Source organism: Felis catus, chromosome C1, assembly GCF_018350175.1.
Source record: "Felis catus isolate Fca126 chromosome C1, F.catus_Fca126_mat1.0, whole genome shotgun sequence".
NCBI lineage: Eukaryota > Metazoa > Chordata > Mammalia > Carnivora > Felidae > Felis > Felis catus.
Window position 1 is genome coordinate 77,866,398 of NC_058375.1, and position 22,642 is coordinate 77,889,039.

At 40.5% G+C, this 22,642-nt stretch overlaps 1 long non-coding RNA gene across 1 annotated transcript in view; it reads right to left on the minus strand.

The window, feature by feature from the left end:
• LOC111561771 overlaps positions 1-22,574 on the minus strand; it is a 36,177-nt gene extending 13,603 nt beyond the window's left edge. The window contains exon 1 of the long non-coding RNA XR_002744602.2: positions 22,449-22,574. This is a non-coding gene — a long non-coding RNA (uncharacterized LOC111561771). The remainder of the gene's footprint in view (positions 1-22,448) is intronic.
• Between the last annotated feature and the right edge of the window lie 68 nt (positions 22,575-22,642).

Consider the following 22,642-nt stretch of genomic DNA (forward strand, 5'->3'; position numbering starts at 1 on the left):
GGGAGCATCTTTTGTTCTAGTATTTGGTCTTTGACCCTGCTTCCTGACATAGGGCTCCTTAAATCCTTGTAATTTTCTGGGTGATAGGACTGTCTTCTTCTAAGAAGGTGACTCTGGATGAAGGCTGGTCACTGGAAAGACTAAGCCATGATTAGAAGCTTGGAATTTTCAGACCACCCCCATTCTCTTAGAGAAGAGCTCAAGATGGAGTTAACCATCAATGATGCCTATGGATAAGGATTCAAAAAAAAAAAAAAATCCCCAAGTTACGAGGTTCAGGGAGCTTCCAGATTGGTGAACACATGAAATGCTGGGAGAGTAGTGTCCCTGGAGAGGGCATGGAATCTTCCCTGCCCCTTTCCACATACCTTGTCCTTCACATCTCTTTCATCTGGCTGTTCATCTGTATCCCTTATCTTAGTTATTTTGTTAACATTTATTTATTTATTTTGAGAGAGAGAGTGCACGTGCACGAGCAGGGGAGGAGCAGAGAGAGAGCGAGAGAGAGAATACCAAGCAGGAGAGGAAAGTGAGCTGAGAGCCAAATCTTATTCGTCCCAGAGAAGGACAAGAATCAAGGCTAACTTGGGTCCACTTTCCTCTCTCTTTTCTTTTCACTTCTCCACTCTTCCATTATCTTCATTCATTAAACAATATTGAACTCATGCCAAGCAGACAGTGTTAGTCATTACAAGAGATGCAAAAAATGAAAGGGACATTGGGTCACATTAGGTCTTGCTCTGAGTCTGATGGTGAGGAGAGAATGTGTATGGCAAATATCTTAAACAGAAAGAAGAGAGTAAGGACTTTGACAGAGCACTAAATGTTTAATGTACTAGTTGTTGAAGGTATATTCTATAAATGGAGGACCTTTCTCTTTGTCTATGGGCTGCTCCCTGGTCCTTGGCAACATTAAATGAATGAATGAATGGGAAACAAAACTGGAAAAGTAGGTGAAAACCTGAAGAGCCTTGGATGACAAGCTAAATTTTCGCTATTTTTGCTTATTTAAAGACTGTCAGGTGCATAGAATTGGATTGAGAATCATCCTTGTTTCATGACATACTCTCATCATTGGATCATCCTTTATTAAATAATAAACTAACTAGTTTTAACAAGGCAAATAAACATCCATGAACCCAGCCCCAACATAAAACCTACCACTTAACTTTGTCTATCTGTGCACACCTTTTTTCCTACCCCCTACCTCACCCTCCAGGGGGAATCCTGCTCCTCAATCTTGTCTCCATAATTGCCTTTCTTTTCTCTCTCTTTCTTTTTAAATTTTTTTTTAATGTTTATTTTTGAGACAGGGAGAGACAGAGTATGACCGGAGGAGGGGCAGAGAGAGAGTGAGACACAGAATCTGAAGCAGGCTCCAGGCTCTGAGCTGTCAGCACAGAGCCCAGCATGGTGCCTGAACCCACGAACTGTGAGATCATAACCTGAGCTGAAGTCAGACGCTCAACTGACTGAGCCACCCAGGCATCTCTTTTTTTCTTTTTGAGAGAGAGAGAGAGAGAGAGAGAGAGCGCGCGCGCGCGCACAGGGGTGGGGCAGAGGGAGAGGGAGAGAGAGAATCTTAAGTAGTCTCCATCCCCAACACGGAGCTGACAGGGGCTCGATTTCTTGAACTGTGAGATCAGGACCTGAGCCGAAATCAGGAGTCGGACACTTAACCAACTGGGCCACCCAGGCGCCCCCTCCTTACTTTTCTTCTTCTTTTTTTTTTTTTTTATAATTTTTTTTTCAACGTTTATTTTTATTTTTGGGACAGAGAGAGACAGAGCATGAACGGGGGAGGGGCAGAGAGAGAGGGAGACACAGAATCGGAAACAGGCTCCAGGCCCTGAGCCATCAGCCCAGAGCCCGACGCGGGGCTCGAACTCACGGACCGCGAGATCGTCACCTGGCCGAAGTCGGACGCCCAACCGACTGCGCCACCCGGGCGCCCCCTTACTTTTCTTCTTAATAGGTTTGTTTTAACAGATAGATGATAAATATTTCCTAAAAGTACTTTTTAGTTGTTTATGATTTTCTTCAAAGAGTACCATGTCATAAGCTTTTGGGACATATATTTTTTCACTGAATCTGTTGTATGATATGCCAGTATGTATATATGCCAGTTTATTCATTCACACTCCTGTCAGCAGATGAGTTATTCCCTGGTGTCTGCTATTGTTAACTGTACTGTTAGGAACATTCTCTACATGTTTCTTGGTGTAGATGGGCTGGAGTTTCTTTTGGGGATTTATCTAAGAGTGCAATTGCTGGGTTGTAGAGTATGTGAAATTTCAATTTTAGAAAATATGGGGCGCCCGGGTGGCTCAGTCAGTTAAGTGTCTGACTTTGGCTCAGGTCATGATCTCACCATTTGTGGTTTGAGCCCCACGTCGGGCTCTGTGCTGACAGCTCAGAGCCGGGAGCCTGCTTCCAGTTCTGTGTCTTCCTCTCTCTCTGGCCCTCCCCTGCGCATGCTCTGTCTCACTCTCTCTCTCAAAAATAAATAAACATTAAAAAAAATACAAAAAAAAAAAAAAAAGAAAAGAACGCCAAACTTTCTGAAAGTGTTTCATCAATATGCTCTCTTCAGACTCATTTTAACTTCTTAAAAAATTTTGTTTAATGTTTTTATTTATTTTTGAGACAGAGAGAGGCAGAGCATGAGAAGGGGAGGGGCAGAGAGAGGGAGACACAGTATCCAAAGCAGGCTCCAGGCTGTCAGGACAGAGCCCGACACAGGGCTCAAACTCACGGACTGTGAGATCATGACCCGAGCTGAAATTGGACGCTTAACCGACTGAGCCACCCAGGCACCCCAGACTCATTTTAACTTAATCACCTCTTTTAAGGCTCTATCTAAATACAGTCACATTATGAGGTACTGAGGGTTAGGACATCAACATACAAATTTTGCAGGGTAAGGGGGTTACACAATTCAGCCTGTAACACCTTCTATTCCTTATTTACTAAAAGTTGATATATGAATGGAAATTGAATTATATCAAATGCTTTTTTTTTGCATCTATTGATAAGATCGTGTTGTTTTCCTCCTTTAACTGTTAATGTGATTATTTTCACTTGTGCTAACTTTAATATATGTTTATTATAAGTCGGTATACTATATTCAAACTTATTTGTCACTCTTCTTTCAGGTTCACCCCCTTTATCCTATGAAGGGTAGCAAAATAGACCACCCTAAAATATATCCCTTTGGTACACTGATTATTTTGATGGCATGTACTTGGAAACAGCAAATTCAGGGAAAAGTTTTCTCTGAATTAATATGTGCCTAAAGACAGATCCTCTAATAGGAATTCACTTGTCACAAATCCCCTCCCCAGGAGTTTCATCAACCAGGGAGGATTGACCCTTGTCACAGGAGATGAGAAGCCAACACCAAACCCTAACAAACTTTGTCACAAGCTGTCATACCTCAGATCTGTTCTTCCAAGGGCTCATTCACCTCTCCTAAAAATCAGTTATTCCTCCCTAATGGGCCTATGTTTCCCCCTCCTCTTTTCTTGTTAAGATGAAATTTAAGTCTAAATTCTAAGCCACTTCAGAGTTACTCATTTTTCCCTGGGTATCTTTCATAAATACATGAAGCATATATGCTAATAAACTTCTGTTTTTGTTAATCTTTTATTACAAGGGTCTCAACTAGGAACCCAGGAAGGTACGGAGAAAATTATTTTTCCTCCCCTATATCTATAATCAGCACAAAGCAAGAAAAAGTTTTTCCAATTTGTGTCAAGTAAAAGCCTACTCCTGAATTTGGTAATCTTTAAAAAAAATTTATTTTACATAAAGTTTGCAATCTTGTAAAAAAAATTTTTTTAAGCAGAAATTTAAATCCACGGACATTTCAGCTCCTTTCTCATGGGTTTTAAAAATGGGGTGCAATGAACAGAAGCCCAAGACTTGATCCATGAAAATAATATAATAATAATAATTTTACTTATTATTGTTGGTATTTGTTGTGGATTAAATTGTATTCCCAAAAAAGCATATGCAAGTCCTAACCTCCCTATCCCCATATCTGTAAATGTCATCTTATTTGGAAATAAGGTCTTTGCAGACATAATTGAGATGTAAGATGAACTGTCCACAAGATAAGGAATGCCAAGGATTGTTGGCAAACCAGAAGCTAAGAGAAAGGCATGGGTAGATTCTCCCCTGCAGCATGTCCCTGCCAACATCACGATCTCAGACTTCAACCCTCCAGAATTAAGGGAGAATATATTTCTGTTGCTTCCCATCATCCAGCCCGTGGTACTTTGTATTTGCAAACAAATACAGTATCTCTTAAGTCCTGTAAGCATCCAACTTCGGCTCAGGTCATGATCTCACGGCTCCTGAGTTCGAGCCTCACGTGGGACTCTGTGCTGACAGCTCGGACCCTGGAGCCTGCTTCAAATTCTGTGTCTCCCTCTCCCTCTGCCTCTTCCCCACTCATGTTCTGTCTCTCTCTCCCTCAAAAATAAACATTAAAGAAAATTAAAAAAAAATAAAAAATAACTGTCTTTACTAAAGAGAGTAAATGCCTCTCTAAATCACAAGATTTCCAGTTTACTCTGAAATTCATTCCCAGCTAGTTATATAAAACTTTGTCATGGGGCGCCTGGGTGGCTCAGTCGGTTAAGCGGCCGACTTCGGCTCAGGTCATGATCTCTCGGTCCGTGAGTTCAAGCCCCGCGTCGGGCTCTGTGCTGACAGCTCGGAGCCTGGAGCCTGTTTCAGATTCTGTGTCTCCCTCTCTCTGACCCTCCCCCATTCATGCTCAGTCTCTCTCTGTCTCAAAAATAAATAAACGTTAAAAAAAAAAAATAATAAAAAAAAACTTTGTCAGATAAATGTCACACAAATAGCCTTAAAGATCCAGCAGGGAAGAGGAAAACATCTTAGTGATAGACCCAAAGCCTAAAATTAATCTTTTGAGTTCTTTAACCTATTGGTTATGTATTTTATAAGGTCTACCTTCTTAGAAAGTACGATTGCTTTGTCTTTTACTTCTGAGATTGCATCTTATATACTTCTCCACTTTAAACAAATTATGTACAATTGTTAGGCAAGTACCAATTATGGCAAGACATTAGTTAAAATTAAAGCACTTCTTTTGATTATTGTGCATAAAAAACATTCATTCTGCTTTTGTGTGTGTGTCTATTTCTTCCCAGTACTTTATTATGAATTTTTTCAAACAAATAGCAAAGATGAAATAAATTTAAGTGAGTACCAGTATGTCACATTCTACCATTTTACAATTAACATTTTTGTACACTTGTTTTATCACCTATCCATTCCTCTATTGATCCATTAGTCCATCTAATTTTCTGATGCATTTCCAAGTAAATTTGAGAAATCAGTACATTTCCCCCTACATACTTCAACTTGTGTATAACTGACTAGTGTCAAATATTTTTCAGCTTAATTTCTTTTGACGTAAAATGTACATACAATAAAATGTTCAGATCTTAAGTGAACAGAGTTTTGACAAGTAATATGCCTGTGTCACCCTAAACTCTATCAAAATATAGAATATTAACATTACCTAAGAAGGTTCCCTTATACCCCTCCTGTTCATTTCCCACCCACCCCCACCCCTCCCAAGCCACTACTTTTCTGATTGTTTTTCATCCTTTTGCCTGTTCTAGAACCTCATTCATCATTCTTATTTTATTTTATTTTATTTTATTTTATTTTATTTTATGTAAGTATTTATTTTACCAGGAACCAAATACAGAGGTATTTTAATTTCATTGGATTTTATTTTATGTAAGTATTTATTTTACCAGGAACCAAATACAGAGGTAATTTAATTTCACTGGATTTATGATGCTTTGTTTGGACTCTCTCTTAAGAAAAGTTGAAGTGGGTACGTTAATCATCATCCTGCTTTTTTTTTTTTTTTTAATTTTTAATGCTTATTTTTTGAAGGAGAGAGAGAGAGACAGAGTGTGAGCAGGGGAGGGGCAGAGAGAGAGGGAAACACAGAATCTGAAGCAGGCTTCAGGCTCTGAGCTGTCAGCACAGAGCCCACAATGAGGCTCAAACTCTCTGAGCTGTGAGATCATGACCTGAGCCAAAGTCAGATGCTTAACCAACTGAGCCGCCCAGGTGCCCCATCATTATTCTGCTTTTAAAATGGACTTTGCTTGGATAAAGATGTGTGCATCAGTAGCAGGTAGACAGTCAAATCACTATATGTAAATTTTTTTTATTACACAAGCCATTTGTTAACTTCCACATCTAACAGGAAGGATAAAACTTAGAGGAGAATCTTTCATTCACAAAGCTGTGGCAAATTTTGTATTTTTATTATTTTTTTATTTTTTTAAATTTTGTTTATTCATTTGTTTTTTGAAACGGGGGGGGGGGGGTGACGCAGAGGCACAGAATCCGAAGCAGGTTCCAGGCTCCAAGCTAACAGCACAGAGCCCGACGTGGGGCTCTGACTCACAAACGGTGAGATCATGACCAGACATGAAGTCAGATGCTTAACCAACTGAGCCACCCAAGTACCCCAAATTTTGTAATTTTAAAATGAGATTGTGATATAATAAAAATTAAATATTTGGTCTTTGTTCCAGTTCCTGGCATAGAGGTCCTAAAACCCTTGAAATCTGTACAGCGATGAGTAACTTTTTTTTTTTTAATTTTTTTTTTTTAACATTTATTTATTTTTGAGACAGAGAGAGACAGAGCATGAACGGGGGAGGGGCAGAGAGAGAGGGAGACACAGAATCGGAAACAGGCTCCAGGCTCTGAGCCATCAGCCCAGAGCCCGACGCGGGGCTCGAACTCCCGGACCGCGAGATCGTGACCTGGCTGAAGTCGGACGCTTAACCGACTGCGCCACCCAGGCGCCCCGATGAGTAACTTTGCTATGGTAACAAGATGATTCAAGGTGGGAGCCCCTAGCTAGTTCCAGGATGGGGGGCTAGCCGTCAAATAAACCACTGGGTAACCAGAGAGTTCGAACTTTTAGCCCCACTTCCCTGGTCTTCAGGGAGGGGAAAGGAGTCAGGAGACTGAATTCAATTACTGATGGCCAATAATTTAATCAGCTGTGCCTGTGTAACGAAACCTAGATAAAAGCCCCTAGATGATGGGGTCTGGGAGCTTCCAGGCTGGTAAACACGATGATGGGCCCAGAGGGCGACCTGTTCAAGACAGCATGGAAAGTCTGTGCACACACACTCACCTCTCCCACCAATACCTCACCCTATGCAACCCTGCAGTTTGGCTCTTCCCGAGTTGTATTCTTTATGACGAGCTGGTAAGTATAATAAATAAGGTGTTTTTTTCTGTGCTAAGTCATTCTAGGGAATTATCAAACTTGAGGTGGGGCAAGGGGCTTCATGGAAACCCCTAAATTTTAGTCTGCTGGGCAGAAGTGTGAGTACCCAGGCTTTCTACATGTTCACTATTAACAATGGCTTAAATTTCTGCTTCTCAGTTATGTTTTAATAGGAATATGGCCCAGGACCACTAACTATGTATTTGGTGCTACCTTCTTATAAACGCTAGTGTCAGAGAATTATATAAAATAGGTGAGGTGCTAAAGCTCCTGTTGAGAGATTAAGAGATCATCAGCATAATAGAAAAATAAAGTTGAAGGTTTAATTGGGATTGTGCTTTTCTGTTACTCAATTAGTCCAGTAAGTAGACCAACTCTGATGACAGTCTGTAACCATGTAAAAGCAGCTCAGAAATGGGGAAGCTCTTCTCAAGCTCATGCCACTGTGGGTCATTATGTATCATCTTTCCTGAGGCTCAAAACAGATTCTGGAGTCATTTGAGAGATGTCTCTCCACCCTTTGTTTTTTCGTTCCGATTGAAAATCTCTTTCCTGATGCTGCTCATCAGGTTTGCAAATGACTGCTGCCATTTCCATATTTTGGTCACATGATGTATTTTATTCTGATTTGCTTGCAAGCCCTTCACGTTGAGGTATTTCAAGGATTTATCGAGGAAGAATTTGGTGTAGTTATAACATATGCCAACCTAGGAATGCTGCTTTTTTTCTTTAATATTAACTAATCTCTACACCCACCGTGGGGCTTGAACTTATAACCCCGAGATCAAGAGTTGCATGCTCTCCTGAGTCAGCAGGCACCCCTAGGAATGCTGCTTTTTTATACAAGGGTCATTTCTTTTGCTAGGTATTAGCAACCTAAACTTTTATTCTTCGTACTCATTCATTTTAAGTGTTGAAGTAAATGTTAAGTTTCTCCGGCAACATACACAATCCTTAGTTTTCTTATTGCAATTCTGATTTGTCTTTTTCTTGCATATTACTAGTGTGGATTATAGTTAATGTCTTCAACTTTATTAAGTTCTTAGACATCTTCTTAATACTGCTTCATCTCCTCTATTCACTTGTTTAGATCCACAGATTATTCAGTAAGAGATCCTGCTGCATTGCCATGACCTCTCAATATCTTAAGAGCTTTTAGCACCAGCAAGTATCTTCTTTATTTGGACAGTTCATTTTGGCCTCAATCCTTTGCAGCCATCTGCTGTGGCAGTTGGGGCTCGAAGGTGCCAGAGGGACCCACAGCCCCAGCAGAGACATTCCACATACCTGAAGAGTTTCCTCAGTGGTGGAGCTAACAGGGCTTCTGTCCCCTGCTCCATATCTGCTTTTTAATCAAAAAAAGAAAGTAAACTATTATAATATTTAACATACACAATGACACAGGTACCTAGACTAAGGAATGTAGGTAGACATTTGTTGTATTCATGGATGCCCAGCATTTTTTTATTAGCCTTTCCACATGGGTAGAAATTCCCACATTATGAGGCCATTCGCCTCGCTTGAACACACAGCAGGTGCAGTGGCTCAGCCGGTTAGTGATACCATCAGACTTCGATTCATTGATTCAGGAGTAAGTAAGAAAGGAAATTAATTGGGCTCTGAAAGGAATGTCTATCCTTGATGGCACAGTTGATGGCAGAGGCATCCAACTTTGGGGGGGTAGCGAGGACTGTAAGGTCAAGTTCCTGATGCAGAGAGGTCACCGTGAAAGACAGAAGGAGCAACTTGAGTAAAGTTTAGTGGGGCAGTTGATAGCAACAGTTTTCATTTAAGGCTAGTTCCACAGCAGGTGTGGAGTATTCCTGAAGTTTAGCTTTGAGTCTAGACTTCTCAACAATTTTGTGAGCTCCCTAATATCTGGTCCTTTTGCTGCTTAAATTAGCTAAGGTAGACTCTGTTCTTCGCAATTAGAAACTCTGATACAGCGAGGTATTGGGAGTGTAAGTGGGAGCTAATAGTCGCAACCTTACTCAATAGTGAGTATTAACAGGAATAAAATCGTTCATTTTAAGCACACTGTAGTTGCAATTTTCATGGCTCTGCTTAAGAGTCACACAGGATATTATGTGGCATAATAAAATATAGGTATTTAATTTTGTTCCCCAATCCTGGCACAGAGCTCCTAAAGCCCTTGGAATCTCCAGATAGAAGCATGGGAGTGCCTTTGTTACTCAAAACAAACCCTTTGTGACCACACCTGAGTTTGTGCTAACAAGGCCCCCAGATTGCTTCAAAATGTGAGCTGGTCACCAGAAAGACCAGTGATTAGAAGGTTGGAACTTGCAGCCCCATCCCCGACCTCCAAGTAGGGCCAGAGGGCCAGAGATTGAATTCCGTAAAAACTCTTAAACAAGAAGGTACAGGGAACTTCCCTGTCAGTCAACACACACTGAAGGGTCTGAAGGTTGGCTGCCAAGGAAGGGTATGGAGGTTCCACACAGGCTCCCCTCACCTCCACCCCTTATCTTGCTCTGTGCATGTCTTCCATTTGGCTGTTCCTGAGTTGTATCCTTCATAATAAACCTCTAAATGTAAGAAAAGTATTTTTCTGAGTTTTGTGAGGCATTCTAGCAAATTATGCATTTAAGGAGGGGTCATGGGAACCCCACGGGCAGAAGTGTGGATGGCCTGGGTACCCCGTTTGTGAGTGGCATCTAAAGTACGGGCAGTCGTATGGGACTGAGCCCTTAACCTGCTGGGTTTGTGCTAACTCCTGACAGTGTCAGAATTGAATTAAATTACTAGAAACCCTGTTGTTGGAGAACTGGTTGTTGGTGTCAGAAAAATCACACATTATATAGTTTGACTTTAAAAGGTTTCTGCAAATAAGACACAAACTGAAAATAATAAACAGAAGCAGTATTATAACAGAAGTATTAATAAACAGCAGTGTTAATAAACAGAAGTATATTATGAGTTTTCCAGGTAAAAACTGTGGCACTTGATTACATATAACAAGCAGTTATAGAATGAAGAATAAAATATCTGCTTTTTAAGAACTCATGCTATGGAAAGAACATTTTGAAAGTTGATCTATAAAATTATCTCCATCGTTTGGCAATTTTGTTCCCCAAAATGATGTAACTGTTACCTCTGAAGTCTTGCCTGGACAGTAAAAAGACTTGGAGATGTAATTTATGATACAGGTTTTGAAACTATTTGCTAAAAATACTAAAAATGCAAAATCTCCTGGTTCACAAAAACATTGGTTAACACCAGGGAAGAAAGAAATTTACTAGCCAGGTCTTAAAAACTGAAAAATTTGTGTAATGAATTATAAAAATGAGTATCAAGACTTAGTAAGTACATGGTGCCTGGGTGGCTCAGTCATTAAGCATCTGACTTCGGCTCAGGTCACGATCTCACTGTTCGTGAGTTCAAGTCCCACATTGGGTGACCCCGAGCCCTGCTTCAGGTGAGCCCCGCTTCTTTCTCTCTCTGCCCCTCACTCATTTGCATCCTCTCTCTCTCTCTCTCTCTTAAAAAAAAAAAAGACTAAGTAAGGGCAACAGTGTATTTCCATTTGAATCTTTGTATCTTGGTGAGATATCTTTATCAGATAGAATTGTTATTAAAACCAATACCAAAATAAACTGAACTAGATCTTTAAATCTGAGACTGAACCCATAAAACTCATTAAAAAAAAAAAAAAAAACAGAGGCAGGGGCCCCTGGGTGGCTTAGTGGTTAAGTGTCCAACTTTGGCTCAGGTCATGATCTCACAGTTTGTGAGTTTGAGCCCCGCATCAGGCTCTGTGCTGACAGCTCAGAGCCTGGAGTCTGCTTCACATTCTGTGTCTCCCTCTCTCTCTGCCCCTCACCTGCTCTCTCGCTCTCTCTCTCTCTCTCTCAAAAATAAATAAACATTAAAACAAAAGAAAAAACAAAAAACAAAGGCAGTAATCTCTTTGACAGTGCCTTTGCAACATTTTTCTAGATATGTCTCCTCAGGAAAGGGAAACAAAAGCAAAAATAAATTCCGGGGACTACACCCAAATAAAAAACTTTTGCACAGCAAAGGAAATCGACAAAACAAAAAGGCAACCTATTAAATGGAAGACAATATTTGCAAATGATATATGTGGTGAGGGATTAATACTCAAAATATAGGAATATAGACCTCTATGCAATTCAACAAAAAAACCCCCAAATAATCCCATTAAAAATGTGTGGAGGATCCAAACAGACATTTTTCCAAAGACATCCAGATGGCCAACAGACACATGAAAAGATGCTCAACATCACTAATCATCAGGGAAATGCAAATCAAAACCACAATGAGATTTCACCTCACACCTGTCAGAATTTCTAGTGTCAAAAAAAACAAGAAATAACAAGTTGAAACAAGGATGTTGAGAAAAAAGTAACTATGTGCACTGTCAGTGGAATGTATTTGGTGCAGCCAGTGTGGAAAACAGTATGGGGGTTCCTAAAAACATTAAAAATAGAAATATCATATGACACAGTAATTCCACTGCTGGGTTTTTTTTTTTTTTTAATTTTTATTCTTAATTTAAAGAGAGCAAGAGCACGAGTGGGAGAGGAGCAGAGGGAGAGAGAAAGAATCTTAAACAGGCTCCATGCTCAGTGTGGAGCCCAATGCAGGGCTCGATCCCATGACCCTGGGATCATGAACTTAACTGGAATCAAGAGTCAGATGCTGAGCCATCCAGGCGCCCTTCCACTACTAAGTATTTCACCCAAAGAAAATGAAAACACTAATTTATCAACGTTTATTTATTTTTGGGACAGAGAGAGACAGAGCATGAACGGGGGAGGGGCAGAGAGAGAGGGAGACACAGAATCGGAAACAGGCTCCAGGCTCTGAGCCATCAGCCCAGAGCCTGACGCGGGGCTCGAACTCACGGACCGCGAGATCGTGACCTGGCTGAAGTCAGACGCTTAACCGACTGCGCCACCCAGGCGCCCCTGAAAACACTAATTTAAAAAGATACATGCATCCCTCTGTTCACTGCAGCATTGTTTACAATAGCCAAGATATGGAAGCAGCCCAAGTGCCCACTGATAAATGAATGGATCAGGAAGGTGTGACACACACACACACACACACACACACACACACACACACACACACACACACTGAAATATTACTCCGACAAAAAAAAGAATGAGAGCTAGCCATTTGCAACAACACAGATGGCCTAGAGGGTATTACGCTAAGTGAAATAAGTCAGCCTGAGAAAGACAAATACCACATCATTTCACTTACATGTGGAATCTGAATAACAAATCAAACAAATAAAGGAGCAACAGATCCATAAATATAGAGAACTCAGGATGGCCAGAGGGCAGGGAGGTGGGGGGATGAGTGAAAAGGGGTGAAGGAGAGTGGGAGGTACAGGCTTCCAGTTATGGGATGAATAAGTCATAGGGGTGAAAGAGACAGCATAGGGATTACAGTCAATGCTATTATGATAATATTGTATAGTGACAGATGGCAGCTAAACTTGTGGTAAGCACCACATGACACATAGAGGTGTCAAATCACGATGCTGTACACCTGAAACTAATGTAATTTGTATGTAAAATAGACTTCAATAAAAAAAAGGAAAAGCAAAAAATTATCTAAAACATTAATTTAAAAAGCAACAAATATGTACAAATGCATTACTCTGACTATATCACTTATTACATTAAATATTACAGGTGTATGCTAAAATTTTTACTCATGGGATACCTGGTCATACACACACACAAACTGGATTGGTCTATGCCAGTGTTTTCTAAATGTTATTTATGGATGTGTACATCAGAATCTCCAGGGTACCCCTTATATGCTATTTCTTGAGCCTTGTATTCAAGACAAACCAGCACCAAACTGACCTATTCTCTTGGGTTTAACAAGGGGTGAAAGAGAATTAAACATGTAATAATTTGGGGTGCCTGGGTGGCGCAGTCGGTTAAGCGTCCGACTTCAGCCAGGTCACGATCTCGCGGTCCATGAGTTCGAGCCCCGCATCAGGCTCTGGGCTGATGGCTCGGAGCCTGTTTCCGATTCTGTGTCTCCCTCTCTCTCTGCCCCTCCCCCGTTCATGCTCTGTCTCTCTCTGTCCCAAAAGTAAATAAAAACGTTGAAAAAAAAATTAAAAAAAAAAAACATGTAATAATTTCATGATGCTGTGACTCCCTGTTTTTTATTGCTATTGTCTGCGAAGCATCTCAAATCACTCACCAGTGAGTTCTTCCCACACTTTAATCCATTGATTTGCAGCATTTCAACACAGATTCCATGTTAAGTAAAATCAGCATTAATGAAAAACCTAGACTTTATGCCATCAGCTGTTATTTACGTGTTTTTGTCACTTAGTGAACTAAAGGAAGGCACCAGAGATAGAGAAGACACAAATACAAGGAAATGAGTGAATACAGATAGAAAGAGAAGAGCAGAGATGGCTTTTCCTTCCAGGACACTCTTGCCTCCCTGTTTCTCAATCTCCTCAACTCCAGAGACTTTCATTTCTACCGTTTTTCACCCATCCACCTTGGACCCAGCCCTCACTCAGAACCGCATGACCTCCAGGGCTTCAAAGGGAGTTTCCTTTCTCTGATCACATCCCTCTTCCTTCCCCTTAGCCTGAGTTTGTTGACCTGCTTTTCCCTGTTTTAACTCTGGTCCCTTTGCCCTTCTCTTTTTTATCAAACCAGCTGGATGACCTCATTTCCGGTTTCTCTTTCCCTGATCCTTTGCCTAAAAAGGATCTAATATTGGGAAAGGGTTGTAAAACCCTGTTCCAAATGCTTCAGAGCCCAGAGTCCTTCATGCTACTGACCTCATTTTTTTTGTGCAGAGTGCCCCGCAGGGCCTGGTTAGAGGTTCCCTACATACTTAGGCGTGAGCATACATGCTGGCATGAGCATAGCCCATAGACACAATCCAAAGCCCTACAGCTGAAACTTATCATCTGGGATTCTAAGACTTCTTAAAAATTGAACTTAATAAGTTCTTTGAATGCCATTCAAAAGTATAAAAAGCATACACCTATTAGATTTCTATACTCAAGTATTTGTTAAATAGATGATAGTGAAAAAAAACAACAAAACTGTTCATTTTCAACAATTATCGCATTGGAGACTTTCGCTCATAAAAGAGACAGTAACAACATTGATTAAAATAGAATGAAAGGCATATACGGGTTTTAAATAAGTAGCATTATCTCTCTGAAATTATATTACCTTATTGTACTTTCGAGAGACAATTTGCTTATTCCATTAGCCTGAGGGATCATAGGTTATAACACATTATCTCATTACTTATAATTTGAATTGCTTCATCTTCTGGTAGAACTTAGGATAAAGAAGTATAAGCATTGATACTGTAACAGTGTTGGTAGCTACACTTGTGGCCAGCCCAGCATAAGCTATAGAGATGAGATGCATCATTACATTGTACACCTGAAACTAATGTGTGTAACATTGTGTGTCAACGACACTCAAAAAAATTTCTTAAATACAAGCATTAATGGGGTGCCTGGCTGGCTCAGTCAGTGGAGCATGTGACTCTCAATCTCAGAGTTGTGAGTTCAAGCCCAACACTGAGTATAGAGATTACTTACAAACAAAAATCTTAAAAAAAAAAAAAAAAAAGGAAAGAAATATAGGCATTATTAATTCTGACTTCAAACCTCAGCATTTCTAGGTGAATACATAGAAGTTATAGATTCAGCTATATAAAAATTTTTAAATAAAAAATTTTACCATTTTAAACATAGTCAAAAATCCTTTTTTTTTTAACAACTACTAACATGTAAAATTTATCTACATGTCAATAATTAGCTCTCAAAGTAAAGTAAAACAAATTCAAAGGAAAACTAACCAAAATGAGTGAATAAGAATTTCCTCCCTTTTCATGATCTGTACTCCACTTTGTCAAAATAAAATCCTTCTGTTGCTTATTTTTCTCTGAGGAGCCTTTGTGTACACTGTAAAAATTACCTATGTGCCAATAACAATTTAGGAAGTGGCTGAGTAACAATGTGCAATTCTCCAATAGAAACGAATCCCTAGAATGTATTAGGTCAGGACAAGGGGTCAGAATTCACTAAAGTTAACATAAAAGGCTCCTAAGAAACAAAGAATAAGCAATGAGTAGACAACAAAAGAATCTTGACAAAAAGGCCTGGTTTCCTTTGAATTTAAGTGCTCTCATTTTACTAATGGCTCTTTCTCTGATTCTGTCAGAGGGGAATTTCGCCCTTTTGAATAACTTATTTTAGTTCTGATAAAAGAGTTCAGATATGGGAAAGACCCACTGGATCACTGAAGGGATCTTCTTCAGTCTCCTAATATGGATTATAATTGTTGAAAGCAGCCAAAAGACCGGTCATTATTACACACGTAAATTTTTCCTGTGGTCTCTTTGCTTTCTCAGTACAATAGAAAATATATGTGCCAATTTCCAGCCAATTGGTAGGGGTTTAGATCCATAGAGTTTTCATAATTTCAATGACATTTGAAAGCTGGTAGCCTGTTTAAATTGCTGGGCAACACCAGCAAATATTTAGGAACTCCCTAATCCACTCCAATACAAGATAGTCTCCTGTACTTAATACAGGCCATGTCAGGGAACTTCAGGCCTCTTCTCAAGCATAAGTCAGGGCACCACCTCTTACTTTTCACTTTGGACAGTGGATTTCTCAACTGAGAAATATATATCACTTTACATATTTGTCCCTTTTGGTGAAGAGTAGGTCTTCAGGCATAAACCATTTATTCATTATTAGACCACTATTAACTGAATACCTGCTATGTGCCAGATACTCTAATAGGTACTGAGGATAAGGCAGTGAACAAAACAGACAAAAATTTCTTCTAATGTTTATTTTTTTATTTTATTTATTTATTTTAATATGAAATTTATTGTCAAATTGGTTTCCATACAACATCCAGTGCTCATCACAACAGGTGCCCTCCTCAATGCCCATCACCTACTTTTGAAAGAGAAAAAAACATACGAGCAGGAGCGGGGGTGGGGCAGAGAGAGATAAGGACAGAGGATCTGAAGCTGGCTCTGTGCTGACAGCAGAGAGTTGGATGCGGGGCTCTAACTCAGCAACCGTGAGATCATGACCTGAGCCGAAGGGACACTTAATCAACTGAGCTACCCAGGCACCCCAAAAGACAAAAATTTCTTTTCCGAGCTTCCATTCTATGGAGAGAGAGATATATTAAGTAAACGATTCTATAATGTATCAGATGGTTATATGTGCTATGGAGAAAACTATAGCTCACAAAATGATTCCGGAGTGCGGGATGGCAGTGGTAGCTGTTCTTTTCTTTAAAAGGCAGCTTGAGGGGCGCCTGGGTGGCGCAGTCGGTTAAGCGTCCGACTTCAGCCAGGTCACGATCTCCCGGTCTGTGAGTCTGAGCCCCGAGTCAGGCTCTGGGCTGATGGCTCAGAGCCTGGAGCCTGCTTCCGATTCTGTGTCTCCCTCTCTCTCTGCCCCTCCCCCGTTCATGCTCTGTCTCTCTCTGTCCCAAAAATAAATAAACGTTGAAAAAAAGAAAATTTAAAAAAGGCAGCTTGACAAGCATTGTTGTGACCTTTCCTTCAGTCACACTAAACTGTAAGGCAAAGAGTAGATGTAGACCTAAAAAGGATTAAATTTAAGGTTTAATAAGGGTTTAATGAACGTTGTAATCTTCCCAAGCATGAAATAAGGAAGAGGAGGTAGAGGAGTTAGGAGTGATTGCAAGAAGGGATTATCATGAAAGGGATAATCATAATCCCTTTCCTTATCCATATTAGGAGACTGAAGAAGGGATATCATGAAAGCTGGATAAGAAGGGAATAGGGGACAGTAGGTGGAAGGATAGCAAAAAGGTGATAGAATTAATGGGTTATTGACTGACTCCTGTGTAAGTGAGGAGGTGCAGGATTGTCAGAGTCCTTAAGTTCCTAATACTGTCCTGGGACGGAAATCAGAAGCCCCACTGAAATTTGATCCTCCATTTTTATTTTGGAGTATGTGGCTCATCAACACCCCTCTTCAGCCCTTTAGGAATCTAGACTTGGACAAATGGACACTTCATAATGGGTCTTCTCATAAAGAGCCTGAAAGTGCAATCAAAGCCAAACAGACAAGCATCCTTGTTACTCTAGAGGGCTGGGAATTTCTGAGGACTTCCAGATTAGGTTATAGCCTTTTCACAGATTCTCTGTAACTTCCTACTGATTTATATTTTTTATGCTGATAGAAATTCTTTATATCATATAGTTTCAGCATTGTAGATGCAAAATTAACTTTTAGTATTTTCCATTGTGATTTTATTATTTACAAAATCTTGATTGACAGGGTTAATGGGACCAAATCTTACAAAGCTGATTAACTAAACTCAAGCTTTGTGATACTACTATATAAAATTTGTGGCTCTTTTCTCACAGATGGGGCTCATGATTACTGCCCACCTCCCCAAAATTATTTGTAATCTTTATTTGAAATGATTATATTAAGATAACTCATTGTTTGTTACACATGTACATTCACATCCAAATTTGAATCTTCTACACATTTAAGTTACATTTGAGACATATATATTCAATTATATTTAATGCTATTTCCAAAATAAATTTGATAAAGGAAATTACAAGCTTATACCTATGGAAAAACATTACACATTTTGTTAAAATGTTTAACATTTAAAAACTCGTTTAATTTTGCTTTAAAAAAATTTTTTTAACGTTTATTCATTTTTGAGAGACAGAGTACAAGTAGGGGAGGGGCGGAGAGAGAGGGAGACACAGAATCTGAAGTAGGCTCTAGGATCCCAGCTGTCAGCACACAACCCAATGAGGGGCCTGAACTTGAGATCATGACCTGACCTGAAGTTGGCCGCTTAACTGACTGAGCCACTCAGGTGCCCCTCGTTTAATTTTACTTTTAAAATAGAATGGAAAGTCTGCTGGTAAAAATATTGATATCTAAGGCAAGTAAGTAAAAGGTCAAAGTTTTCTTTTCTTTTTTTGGGGACAGAGAGAGACAGAGCATGAACGGGGGAGGGGCAGAGAGAGAGGGAGACACAGAATCGGAAGCAGGCTCCAGGCTCCGAGCCATCAGCCCAGAGCCCGACGCGGGGCTCCAACTCACGGACCGCGAGATCGTGACCTGGCTGAAGTCGGACGCTTAACCGACTGCGCCACCCAGGCGCCCCAAAGGTCAAAGTTTTCAACTATGAAATTGAATAGGGAGGAAGCAACACGGGGACTACAAGCCATACCTCCCCTTGAGTTAAGTGTATGTGTTATTTGACTCAAAACATTTTTTCATGCTTTGTCAACTAATAGGCAGATGGTGTAGATCCTTGGAGATCACTGCAAGACTTTTTCACTATGAGGGACATGGGTAGCCATTGAAAAGTTCTGACAGGGAGTGGAGTGACGTGAGATGATTACCAAGATCATTCTATTGCTGTATTGAGGCTAGACTGAAGAAGACCAAAGGGAGAAGCAGAAGCATTGGCGATCTGTCTGCTGCAATAAACTAGATGAAACATTATATGGACTTGGACTAGTTTGGATTCTGGATAGGTTGTGAAAATGTAGCCACAAAGATTTGCTGATGAACCAAATCCTTTTAAACTTGATTGGCTATAAGATGTGAGACAGGGGATGACTGAATTTTTTTAATTTTTAATTTTTATTATGTTTATTTATTGTTGATAGACAGAGGGAGACAGAGCACAAGTGGGGGAGGGGCAGAGAGAGAAGGAGACATAGAATCCAAAGCATCCAAAGCAGGCTCCAGGCTCTGAGCTGTCAGCACAAAGCCCGATGCAGGGCTCGAACTCACAAACCGCGAGATCATGACCTGGGCTAAAGTGGTACGCTCAACCAACTGAGCCACCCAGGAGTCCCGAAATGTTTAGCCTAAGTAACTATTATAAGACTGGAGCTGCCATACACTGAGATGTGGAAGACTGTGGGCAGAGCAGTTTGAAGGGGGATTATCAGGAACTCAGGTCTGGACATAAATACCAAGTTTAAGATGTTCATTAGACTTTCCACATGGAGATGTGCAGTAGGCAGTTGGAAGTATGAGTATGGAGTTCAGGAAAAGGGTTCAAGATAGACATGTAAATTTGGGAGCCAAGGACAGATAAGCCTTGAGACTGGATGTGCTGTTCCTAAGGGTGTTTCAGTAGGGAGAAGGTCCAAGGAGTGAGCATTGGATAATTCCAACATTGAGAAGAAAGAACTAGCAAGAGCTGACTTTCAGATTTAGCAACACAGAGTTAACATATTTTTATTTTTAGTAACAAATTATCCTTTACAGCTGTATGTATTAAATTGCTTCCAAATTCCTATACAAAACCATTTATAAATTTAAATTCTTTTTTTATGTTTATTTATTTTGAGAGAAAGAGACAGAGTGGGGGAGGGGTAGAGAGAGAGAGGGAGAAAGAATCCCAACAAGGCTCCACACCCAGCACACAACCCACTTCAGACCAGAGCCAGATAATCAAGAGTCAGACACTTAACCAATTGAGCCACCTAGACACCCTGTAAATTTAAATTCTCTCAGTTATCTGGGGATCCTTGTAAATCCATAGGAGACCAGAAAGATGGGCTTCCTCTTGTTGAATGTGATGCTAGAATGTAAGATGGAAAGTTGAAAATGTCTCTCATCTATATTCATGTGATATATTGATTTAAACTAAAATGGAACTGTTTTTATGTTTTTCTAAAAAAAACCCCATAATTACAACCATTTTATGTCACAGAATAGCCTTGTGATATCCTAGTCTTACTATATTATGCTGTTACTGGTCTTCAGCCACTTTTTTACCAATAATTTAGAAGCAACTTTTCTGTATTATCTGTCACACATTCCCTGGAAAATCTCAATACTGGGGAAAAGCAATTATCTTCTCCATGAACAATTACAAATTTCTCCATCTTAACTGTCTCAGATATGTCTTACTAAGACATTTTCCCAATTTTTTCTCCTGTTCTCCATAAACATTATTTCAAAACTATTCAAAAATATTCAAGGGGCGCCTGGGTGGCGCAGTCGGTTAAGCGTCCGACTTCAGCCAGGTCACGATCTCGCGGTTAGTGAGTTCGAGCCCCGCGTCAGGCTCTGGGCTGATGGCTCGGAGCCTGGAGCCTGTTTCTGATTCTGTGTCTCCCTCTCTCTCTGCCCCTCCCCCGTTCATGCTCTGTCTCTCTCTGTCCCAAAAATAAATAAACGTTGAAAAAAAAAATTAAAAAAAAATATTCAAAATATTTTCCCAGTCAATTTTTTCTCCTGTTCTCCATAAACATTATTTCAAAACTATTCAAAAATATTCAAAACTATTTTACTCTTGTAACTTCTTTCCTGCCTTCCTCTCCCATCTTTAACTTAGACTGAATTTTGAGCTGTATAATAAACTCACCATTCAAAACCTCTATCCAGATATTTTATGGGCACCCTAAATTCATGTTCAAAACTGCACTCATTATCTTCCTCCTCCCCCAAACTTGCTCCCCTCCTACAATTCCCTTTCCAGTAAATGGTGCCTTCCTCCAAACACTCAAGCCAGAAACACCATATCATCTTTACATCCACTCTAACAGCAAATCTTTGGGAGTCTACCTCCCAAATAAACCCATTCTCCAGATTCTCCATTTTACAACCATTTTAAGTTTCTTTAAAAAACTCAAATCTGTTTTTGTCACTCTCCCCCTCTCTACCTCCCCCACCTTTAATTCAAATCTGATTTGTCACAGTCCTTAAAACTTGGCAGGATCAAAGGATAATGTACTTAATGATAATACACTCTGACTTTTGATACTTTGCGTTCATGGTGCTTACTGTGTAGTGGGGAAAATAGACATTAACTATTTGCCTGGATGTAAAATTACAATTGTAATGGGTGCTATGTAATATGGTTGTAATGAGAGTGTATAATAGGAAGACCAATCTAGTGGAGGCCTCCTTGAGGAAATGACTGAGCTGAGATCTGAGGGTAGGATGGGAGTAGAGAGAAGAAACCATCGTGGAAGCCCTGGGGGGAGAGGGGGAAGGAAGGGAGGAGAGAGTAATAGGGTACTGGGAAGAACTAAAAGGTCAGTGTGGCTGGAAATACGGGAACTGTTGGTGGGGTGGTTGGAGCTGGAGATAGAGAATTCATGTAGACCTTGTAGCATTTTTTTTTTTAAGTTTATTTATTTTGAAAGAGAGCCCGTGTGTGCATGGGGTGGGGGAGGGGGACAGAGAAAGAAGGAAAGACAGAATCCCAAGCAGGCCCTGAGGCCATCAGCACACAGCCCAATGCCTGGGCTCTGATGTGAGATCTAGGACCTGAGCCTGTGAGATCATGACCTGCAGCAAAATCAAGAGTCGCATGCTTAACCCACTGAGCCACCCAGGTGCCCCCTCTTGTAGTTCATCTAAAAGGTTTTGATATTTATCTTAAAAGTAATGGACAGTAATTGAAAGGTTTTAAGGGTGTTAACAAGATGAGATTTAGCTTTTTAAAAGATCACTGGAGTGTGGACTATGCGCTTCTCCCTTATATTGGTTCTCAGGAGGAGAGCCAAAAAGTTGACAGCTGAACAAGATTTGCACAGAGTCATTCCTGGCTTTTACTTCGACTTCCCTAAGGCCTTTCCCAGTGTAAAGGTCACACCCTAGGTCTATACCTAGGTCACACCCTAGTTCCAATCTTTTTCCTACCTAATAAGGGTTTAAACAACAAAAACAAGAACACAAACATCAAATCTAAACCAAGTATACGCTACGGTATTGACTCTTCGGTGTTAAATACACTCTTCTAATACACGTCCACAAATAAAAAGGAGGTAGTCGCCAAGACTCTCAAAATCTTAAATCACTCTCTTCACGCAGCTGTCTTTAAGCTGCTCTTAAGTGCCATTTTAAAACCAATGAGCTCATGTGGGCTCCCACCTCACCTGCTATCTAATACTGAGCATTCACTACGTGGAAGAGATGAGAACTTTGGGGGGAACTGGAGAAAAGTACGAAAACGACGAAAACAATGCAAGCCAAAACTCAGGACGCCCTCCCCCCCAAAACAACACAGGTCTAATGCATTGAATTGTTTTAACGATAAACTCTTGGGTGGCACTCCTCCTCCTAAACCCCCAGCTCTTTGCACCATACCTGGCATTCAGTAAAGGGTCAACAAACGTGCACTCCCAGGGTGAAAGACCTTGAACCTCGGCGAAAGCCGGACTGCGGAGCTGATACCTCGCGCACTTTACCTGCCGCCGGGCTCCAGGCGTGACCACGTGACACGCTCAGGCCAATGGGCGGGCCGCCTGCAGCAGGTCTCCCATAAAGGCGCCTGTCGCTGC